This window comes from Papaver somniferum, unplaced genomic scaffold (assembly GCF_003573695.1).
Source record: "Papaver somniferum cultivar HN1 unplaced genomic scaffold, ASM357369v1 unplaced-scaffold_10, whole genome shotgun sequence".
Taxonomy (NCBI): Eukaryota; Viridiplantae; Streptophyta; class Magnoliopsida; order Ranunculales; family Papaveraceae; genus Papaver; species Papaver somniferum.
The window spans coordinates 2,067,752-2,075,909 of record NW_020618825.1 but is presented as its reverse complement, the minus strand read 5'-3'; positions in this window follow the sequence as shown (position 1 = coordinate 2,075,909).

The following is an 8,158-nucleotide window of genomic DNA, read 5'->3' as shown; positions in this document are numbered from 1 at the left end:
CTGCACCACATCCTTGAGATTTTGTGAAAAGTCATGCACTATCAGTTGACATTCCGTAGACAAAATAAGAATATCTCGGCACCAAGGCTCAACGACAGGCGGTGTCTGTATTGGAGTTGCATCTCTTGAACGCATAGGAGATTGTAAACCAGATCTCCAAGCCATGTTCATCCAGTTAAGATTATGGACTTTGAACTCGAGACCATGCCTGCTGGTGTTCTAAATCTCTAGCATGAATGGCATCCCTGCACAACCAGAAAAGGTCACGCTCAAACAAACATATCACAATTTTAAAACCCATATTTGCACTTGACCAACCATTAACAAAGAAACTGCAACAGGGTTAAGGCATGCAATAATAAAAAATGTGAAGGAAAGAAAAAATATTCCACCAAAACTTTGTAATGTCATTGTCTCACACAAGCCATAAGCGAGATCTGAAGTTGAAACAAACTCGAGCTTAAGCTAATAAGCTCACTAGAGCTGAAAATGTAACAGTTCTGTGCAAGTACTGCAAGGTTAATGTTTATAATCTTTAGCTACTCTAAAATATTCAGACTTAAATCTTCTTCTGAAACAAACAAATTTATTTGCTTTATAGATGACACACAGATGTTCATAGTATTTAACAAACGGCAGGGTAGAAAAGAGCAACTGCGCCTCAATTAAAAAACAGGCAGTGCCTCTCTCAATAGTTAGCAGATGTCAATACCATAGGCTATAATTATGGATTGTTAGACTCAATCCATGGACAATCAATAAAAAAGCCACATTCACTACTTAAGATCAAATGCACCTACAAAAAAATAAAACATGGAACTCCTGTATGTGTGTGAACGAAGAACATAGTACAACTACAAATGATGTGATATACGACATTTTAAAATGCTGAAAAAAATCAACTGCACTGCCAAAATATACTCAAAGAATTATACCAACTAACATAGCCAGTGAATACAAACAAAATAAGTATGCGGGCGAGCAACAAACCTGCTTGTGCATCGGTGCTCCACCATATGCAACAACGACTTTAACACCAGTCTGATAAGGGAACTTTTTCGCTTCATCATGTATCTACAGGACCACAAAACCAAAAATGAGTAATTAGAAATTATAAAAGTGTATCCAGATCACTAATAACAATCATTAAACAGAAACTCAAACAAAGAACTTAGCAATTTTCACCTGGCAAGACAACTCTCTAGATACCCTCCTCTCCTCCTTCAATTTCAGTAGCACTTAATTCAGCAAATTTGTCAGCAACATCAAATGGGTTTGGCTCATAAGTCCTTCTCCCACCACCACCACTACTACCACCACCACTAGCACTCCATCTACCTCTTCCTCCTCCACTAGCACCACCTCTAGGTCTAACTCAGGCGGTACCTGAAATTGCAAATCAAACACCATTATGTTAAAACAATGACAAAGAAAAAAAATTAAAAACACAAAGTGAAAAATCCCAAACATTATACACAAATAATACTTACAATCAAAATATTGTCAACACCACCAAGTACAACAGCAGCAAGCTTTGATCTAAAAGGATTCCAGACTTTGTACCCAATCACTTTACTACCACCTTTCATTCCACCACTACCACGACCTCCTCCTTTTCTGCCTCCTCTGCCTCTACCACCACCACGGCCTCTAATTTTTCAAATCAAACATTCCCATCTCTAATCCTTCCCTAAAACCTCAATTTCAATTTCAGTCACTTGATTCAATTACATCCAAGAACCCTAATATCTATTTTGGGAAAGAACAGAAACCCTAGCTTCTCTAATCTTCATTAAAACTCACACATCAATCACTAAAACTTCCTCATCATACTGTGTTCACAAAACCCATCTTTAATTTCTCCATTTCTAACTCAATTAACGATTCACTGAGAAAACCCTAGTTCTCGATTCATAACAGGACTCAATCTTCTTCATAATTAACAGAAACACCAACTCCTTCTTCTTTTATACATCCTCACGATTTAAATTTCCTCAAGCCATACCTCAATTTCACCTCTCGATTTTCAACTGAAGAAGAGCAGAGAACAAGAACGAAAAAGAAGAAAGAAGAGAGAATAAGAAGAGAAAATGAGTTTCAAAGAAGCCATTGCAATTTGAAAGAACCGATCTACAACTTCCGTAAGTTTTTTTACATAAGAGAGTGATCGAGAAATAGATTATGTGGTGAGTTAGGGTTTTCTTTTGCAAGGGAGGCGGAAGATGAGGTTAGAGACGAAGATAAGAGAGGAAAATGAAGAAACTGTGAGAAATTTTCTTGTGATCTTTTATATACTTATCTTTAAACGGCCAAGATTTGATTTAAATATGGTCATATGGATTAGGGATATCTTTGGACGGTGGAGATTTGATTTAAGACTGTCATACGGATCAAGGAAAGTGTGTTTTCTTTGTGTTTTCTTTGTGCTTTTTCTATGTGCTTCCGGGTTGAATTTCGACTAGTCACATAAGTCGTGAAGTAATTTCGACTATCCATACATGTCATGAAGTAGCTTTAGTTCACACTGGAAGACTCGGGTTCTCAGAATACACCATTGAAATCGATAAATATGAAGCTCTTCGTGTGTGTTTTTGTTCTTTTTTTGTGCTTTCGATTTGTGTTTTTGTGCTTTCTTTTTTTGCTTTCGGTTTATTTCAACTAGGGTTAGCAAGATACATCATCGAAATTGATAAATATGAAGCTCAGTGTCGATTCGAACTTCAAATGTGGCATAATGGCATACGAACTATGAATCAGGAAGCTCCAGGAGGGTTCTGACTTCAAGCTTAGCATGATACATCATCGAAATTGATAAATATGAATCTCAATGTCGATTCGAACTTCAAATTAGGTATAACGACAAATAAAGTATGAATCATGAAGCTCCAGGAGTTTTCTGACTTCAAACTTGGCATGATACATCATCGAAATCAATAATAAATATAAATCTCAGAGTCGATTTAAACTTAAAATATGGTATAACGACATAGAAACTATGAATCATGAAGCTCCAGGAGAGTTCTGACTTTAAACGTAACATGATATATCATCGAAATCGATAAATATGAAGCTTAGAGTCGATTCGAACTTCAATTATGGTATAACGACAGAGAAACTATGAATCATGAAGTTCCGGGAGAGTTCTGACTTCTAACGTAGCATGATATATCATCGAAATCGATAAATATGAAGCTCAAAGTCGATTCGAACTTCAAATATGGTATAACGGCATAGAAACTATGAACCAAGAAGCTCTGGGAGGGTTCTGACTTCAGACCTAGCATGATACATCATCGAAATCGATAAATATAAAGCTCGGTATCGATTTGAACTTCAAATATGGTATAACGACATAAAAACTATGAACCAAAAAGCTCTGGGAGGGTTATGACTTAAAACTTGGCAAGATACATCATCGAAATCGATAATTATGAAGCTCAGTGTCGATTCGAACTTCAAATGTGGCATAAAGGCATACAAACAATGAATCAGGAAGCTACAGGAGGGTTTTGACTTCAAACTTAGCATGATACATCATCGAAATCGATAAATATGAATCTCAATGTCGATTCGAACTTCAAATTCGGTATAACGACAAACAAACTATGAATCATGAAGCTTCAGGAGGGTTCTAACTTCAAACTTGGCATGATACATCATCGAAATCGATAAATATGAATCTCAGTGTCGATTCGAACTTCAAATATGGTATAACGACATAGAAACTATGAATCATGAAGCTCTAGGAGAGTTCTGACTTCAAACTTAGCGTGATACATCATCTAATCGATAAATTTGAAGCTCAATGTCGGTTTGAACTTCCTAAGAACGATGAATTCATTCATCTACAGCTAAGATTCCATCGGAATATTCTCCGAAACCTTAAACACACCACAAATTTGTTAACTTCGACATTGAACCTGGCTACGAGCTCAAAACCTGGCCGCGAGTAGACTACAATAAGTCGGAAACTGCGTAAGAACGATGAATCCACCCATCTACAAGTAAGATTTCATCGGAATATTCTCCGAAACCTTAAACACACCACAAATTAGACACTGAACCAGGCTCTGAGCTCGATAGTTGGTCGCGAGTGGATTATTATAAGTCGAACACTTTATAAGAACGATAAATTCACCAATCTACAGATAAGATTCCATCAGAATATTCCCCAAAACCTAAAATACACCATAAATTCGTCAACTTCGATACTGGACCTGGATCCGAGATTGAAACCTGGCTGCGAACGGAGTATTATAAGTTGGGAACTTCGTAAGAACGATGCATTCACCCATCTACAGGTAAGATTCTATCTGGATATTCCCCGAGACCTTATACACACCACAAATTCAACACTGAACCAGGCTCCGACCTCGAAAGATGGCCGCAAGTGGACTATTATAAGTCGGAAACTTCATAAGAACGATGAATTCACACATCTACGGATAAGATTCCATTAGAATATTCCCCCAAACCTAAAACACACCTCAAATTCGTCAACTTCGACACTGGACTTGGATCCGAGATCGAAATCTGGCCGCGAGTGGACTATTATAAGGCAAGAACTTGGTAAGAACGATGAATTCACCCATCTACAGGTAAGATTCCATCGGAATATCCCCTGAAACCTTAACCACAAATTCAACATTGAACCAGGCTCCGAGATCGAAACCTGGCCGCGAGTGGACCATTATAAGTCGGAAACTTCTGCATATTGTATGCATACCGGGCTCAAAGATCGAAACCTGGCCGCGAGTTGACTACTATAAGTCAGAAACTTGGTAAGAACGACGAATTCATCCATTTACAGGTAAGATTCCTTCGAGATATTCTAAGAAACATTAAAAAAATCATATTTCTGCATATTGTATGCGTACCCGGATCCAAGATCGAAACCTGGCCGTCAAATCCCCCAAACCTCATTTTTTCCCACATTCTATATTTTAACTTCAACAACATTTGTAAGTGTTGTTATACGTTTCTATTAAAAAAAAAAAAACCTAAACTTGTGAACTGTAAGGATGGTTAATGAGCTAGACATCCATGCATTAGGTTCATGTTCGAATCTCCCCTCTAACGTATTTTTCATTATCATATTTTTGTGTTCTTCAACAACACTTTTGAGAATTGTGATAGGTTAAGTCACTACACTTATGAAACAAAGTTGTTATACCTAAATGTCGTCACAACAGTTTTGCTAAAGGAGTTGTCGTTTGTTTTCTTAGCGCAACCCCTTGTTCCTAAGGGTTGGTAGTGATGATATACGACAACTCTTCCTTTGAAACCAGTTGTAAAACATAGGACTTTCTACGATGTATAGCGAAGTGTTGTAAATCTCCAGTTGTAGATGTATATTTTTCCCGTAGTGTAATGAAGAATGAGAAGGAGGTGATATATCGGATTTGGTAAATTAGATAAGGGTAGTCTGATCATTTTCACAATCTGGAATATTTATTTTACTTATTCCTGATAAGGGTGGTCTGGTCATTTTAACAATCCCCATAATATTTATTGCGCTTATTTCCAGTTTGGGTAATACGGTCATTTTCACAATCTGGATTATTTACTTTATTCATTTCCGATAAGGGTAGTATGGTCATTTTCACAATTTTGAATATCTACTTTATTTATTTCTGATAAGGGTAGTCTGGTCATTTTAACAATCCCCATAATATTTATTGCACTTATTTTCAGTAAGGCAATATGGTCATATTCACAATCTGGAATGTTTAATTTACTCATTTCCGATAAGGCTAGTCACGGTTTGGAATATTCACTTTACTTATTTCTGATAAGGGTAGTCTGTTTATTTTAACAATCCCCATAATATTTATTGCACTTATTTCCAATAAGGGTAATATGGTCATTTTCACAATCTGGAATATTTACTTTATTCATTTCCGATAAAGATAGTCTGGTCATTTTCACGGTTTGGAATATTCACTTTACTTATTTCTGATAAGGGTAGTCTGGTTATTTTAACAATCCCCATAATATTTGTTGCACTTATTTCCAGCAAGGGTAATATGATCATTTTCACAATATGGAATATTTACTTTATTTGGTGAATAAACAAATGCTTCGAGAAAAAAAGAAAAAAAAAGTGAATCCAATGGACTACGTTTCGTTTGATCCACTCATACGGATTAAGAAAAGATCTTGACGGTTGAGATTGTATTTTGGATGCTCATACGGATTGAGAAGCATGTGTGTTTCTCTTTGTGCTAATACAAACTTATGTATTGGGTTTAATTATGAACTTTCGACACGAAAAAAAATTAAAAAAAAAATTAATAAATTTAGGACATTGTTATCGACATTCTGATATAAAAAAATCCAAAAAATACATAAGAATGAATCGGGAAAATGAAGAATTAATTCGATAATTGGTGTGTTTCTTTGTGCTTTTGTGCTTTCTCTTTGTGCTTCTGGTTTGAATTTCGACTAGTTACATAGGTCATGAAGTAATTTCGACTAGTCATACAGGTCATGAAGTAACTTCAAACTTAGCCGGATACATCATCGAAATCGACAAATATTAACCAATAAGCTCTGAGAGGGTTCTGACTTCAAACTTAGCATGATACATCATCAAAATCGATAAATATGAAGCTCAATGTCGATTCGAACTTCAAACTTGGTATAATGGCATATAATCTATGAACCACGAAGCTCTAAGAGGGTTCTGACTTCAAAATTAGCATGATACATCATCGAAATTGATGAATATGAAGCTTAGTTTCGATTCGAACTTCAAATGTGGTATAACGACATACAAATTATGAACCAAGAAGCTCTGAGAGGGTTCTGACTTCGAACGTAGCATGATACATCATCAAAATCGATAAATATGAAGCTCAATGTCGATTCGAACTTCAAACTTGGAATAATGGCATATAATCTATGAACCAAGCTCTGAGAGGGTTCTGACTTCAAACTTAGCATGATAAATCATCGAAATTGATGAATATGAAGCTTAGTTTCGATTCGAACTTCAAATGTGGTATAACGACATACAAATTATGAACCAAGAAGCTCTGAGAGGGTTCTGACTTCAAACTTAGCATGATACATCATCAAAATCGATAAATATGAAGCTCAATGTCGATTCGAACTTCAAACTTGGAATAATGACATATAATCTATTAACCAAGCTCTGAGAGGATTCCGACTTCAAACTTAGCATGATACATCATCGAAATTGATGAATATGAAGCTTAGTTTTGATTCGAACTTCAAATGTGGTATAACAACATACAAATTATGAACCAAGAAGCTCCGAGAGGGTTCTGAATTCAAACTTAGCATGATACATCATCAAAATCGATAAATATGAAGCTCAATGTCGATTTGAACTTCGAACTTGGTATAATGGCATATAATCTATGAACCACGAAGCTCTGAGAGGGTTCTGACTTCAAACTTAGCATGATACATCATCAAAATTGATGAATATGAAACCGTAAACTTGGTTCATTGGATTATAATAAAATAGACTACCCGTAAATCTATGAACCACGAGCTCAGGTGTTGACTTATATTGTGTATCGTCATCTCATTTTGTGATTGATTTTAACTTTCCAGTAAGAATAAAATAGACTACCCGTATATTTTGTGTACAATTGAAAAGCCAAGTTATCTTGTAACCACCACGTTAGTGACAGAAGAGAACAGAATCCAAAAGAGTGGTATCTCTATGTATGTTGTTGGATCTGAAGATTTTTTCTTTTGAAAAATTTTGTGTACATTTGGGAGAGCCTGGTAAACTTGTAATAAAAACTGGAAGTAGTGAATCTGGCGACTTGATTAATTATGGTGTACTCTATATCTCTCACTTTTCTCTGCCTCTTTTTTGTCCCAACGAGCAATCAAACTAAACTTGCAAACTTCGGGATGATAAGTAGCACCCTGTGTATCATTCACTGGCGGACAAAGACCTGGTTTAGTGCTTGAAGATGTCTTTAAAGTATATCTTATTCCCTACATAGTAGTTTTAACCTTGTTAATTATTTTATTTGGCCATGTGAATTAGTCAAGCATTAGTAAAGAAGAAGCGCAAATCCCAAGTTGAAAAAGGCCCACCGATTCAGTTTTATTCTCAAGGGGCTTATGATGTTCCTGCACCAAGGCACAAGAAGCGCCGAAAACAAGTGAATCT